This window comes from Crocodylus porosus, unplaced genomic scaffold, assembly GCF_001723895.1.
Source record: "Crocodylus porosus isolate Cpor-Errol unplaced genomic scaffold, CroPor_comp1, whole genome shotgun sequence".
Taxonomy (NCBI): Eukaryota; Metazoa; Chordata; order Crocodylia; family Crocodylidae; genus Crocodylus; species Crocodylus porosus.
Genome location: NW_017728907.1, coordinates 30,079,882 through 30,082,471, shown reverse-complemented (window position 1 = coordinate 30,082,471; position 2,590 = coordinate 30,079,882).

Genomic DNA, 2,590 nt, shown 5'->3' with positions numbered 1-2,590 from the left:
AAAAGGAAGAACAAGAGACGAACTTTGACTGCCTCTTCCAGAACGCTGCAGCCATCCCTTACCAAAAACTGAGTTTTCAAGCAGTTGCAGACATTTTACATGCATTATAAAATAATATCCTATGCTAAAGTATATGCATTATATATCTTCCACTGTCCGTAAGTAAAATCCTCATTGGCATCAATGGGAGTTTTCCAGAGAAAAGACTGTAAGATTTGATCCATAAATAGTATCTCAAAATAACACGTTTCACTATGGGAACAATTGCTCATGGTAACTCAGTTCCTTTCAAGATATTGGCAGAAACTGCACAGCATCCTTTAGTGAGTGTGAAACTCATGTACATCATTCTTGCATAGCGAATAAGAGCTCAATACCGTGTTCAGTTACAGTGGTGCAGCTCCCACCAGCTGTAGTGGAGAGCAGCATGGAGCCTTCACTAGCAATTGATGCCTGAGAAAGAACAGGTTCTTTGGACAACATGCTAAATTTGAGAATACCACACTCAGTGCCAGGATACTATTATATATTATACAAGCTATTCCTCAAACCTGGGGAGAAAAGAAACTTACACCAATTCTCTCCATTGTCTCTCTCACCACATCCTTCAGATTTTTTGGGACATGTATCTGCATATTTTATAGAGACTAGCTGGAGCCCAATGTTTTGTAGTCAAAAATTGAGACAATTGATGAAATGAAAAGACAGGAATCATGAATTCTCAATCCTTATGGTAAAAATAGCTACTGTCAGCTGTTGGTGTGATCCTTGTGCAGTAACCCTATCATTTTTTTCAACATGTTCCCACTTTAGAAAGTGGGAAATACTTTTTGATGTATGATCCTCCCTCATTGGTAAACATAACTAGACTGATTGTGTATCCTGTTGGATCCTTGCCATGGCCATGCCATCTTTTTTCCCTTCTAGACGGCACAAGCTGTTTCACTAGGAACCCTTTGGGAATGGGAGCTAGTTTGTTTTGATAGTTAAAATTTCTCCCCCCATCCGATGAATATAGTCACTGCTGCCTGCAAAAAAAATCCCAAGGCACTTCCACCACTTCCCAACTTCTACTGAGATTACTCACCTATTTAGGTGACCAGAGTGCTTATTCTCTTCTCTAGAAGACTAAAGCATATATGGGATGACCCAAGAGATATTTCTAACCACCACCACCATTTCTACCTCCTAATACAGTCATAAATTCTAGGTCTTTTGCCCCAGGGTACTACATCACCTTGAGACACTGTTTCCATTTGCAAGGTGAAATACAAATACAGGTGTGGGGTGTCCTTTCTTCTATCAGTTGGGGAAGCTTAGCATGGCTCACGTCCCATTTTAAAATGGTTAATGCCTGAGTGATCCTCCCAGTATTATCCAATGTAAGTGTTTCTTTCTCGGTCCGTATAGGCCACTACCATCAGAGAATCTAAAATTCTGTTCTGCATAAAACCTCAGTAAATACACACATCTGGTACAGAATAAGGTTCATTAAATAAATCAATTATGATTTATTTGGACAAACCAGCCATGGGCTGGCTAATTGGCCATTTTATAGGGAATACATTCCAATCAGCTTAGGGAACACATGCATTTATCACTCAAAAACCAACGTATGTCCCCTTGGCAACAACTAATTCAACTGTCTGCTCTATCCAGTTTTAATGATACTTTTTGTTCCTATCAGAAGTAACCATGAAGTATAGTTCTGTTCTAGAAAGGAAGCCTTAGAAATAATCACCAGAAAGGTAACAGACATACAAATTACTGACTCCCTGTACTAAGAACAAGTTATATTTAATCCCTTGAAAAAAGATTTATTGTAGGTCAACGCGATGCCAAGAGCCACAGAGATTCACACAATCCAGTAACATATGTCAAAACCACTGCAGCTAAAAATCTCATAGTTGGCTTTGTTGAGTAAACTGGCAAACTACTGTAAATCGTGAAACTGGGGCTATGGAATTAATTAGGGCCAGCACTAGTCTCGGCCTCTTGGAACTTCTTAATACTCTTGTGAAGCCCTTCGTAGGCAGAGTCTGCTTTGTGCTGTTCCATCTAACACAAAATAACTTCAAACCCATCGGGCCCAGACACCAGAAGATGCATAGTGCTTCTAGAGGACTGCTACCCCTTTTTCTAACAATTTGTTGCTACAAGGAATGCTTTGTTAAAATAAAGTAAGGTGTGAATGTAAAGCACAATCGCCATTCTTTGCAAGGTCCCTGTGGAATGCACACTTACTATGCAGTATTTTACGTTAGTGCTTAATTAACTTCCAAAGCAAACTAAGAAACTAACTAACACAATAATTTTGGGCAGCTCCTGGGGCTCTTAACACCTGGACTGTCAGCACATTAACACCTAAAATTAGTTTTAAGCACTTTTTAGGCGGCTCAAAGTTATGCCACTCCAGGACAGGATTATCTTTGATCCGTGTTACCCAGCTCACATAACGCTATGTTGTAGCCATGTAAATACCCAAACCCTCCACCCCCTGTCCCGCACTTACCCAGATTGGATCCATTGGCCCTCCTGCCCTCCCCAACACCCCAGATCCCAGCTCACTGCCCCTACCCCCACACACCCC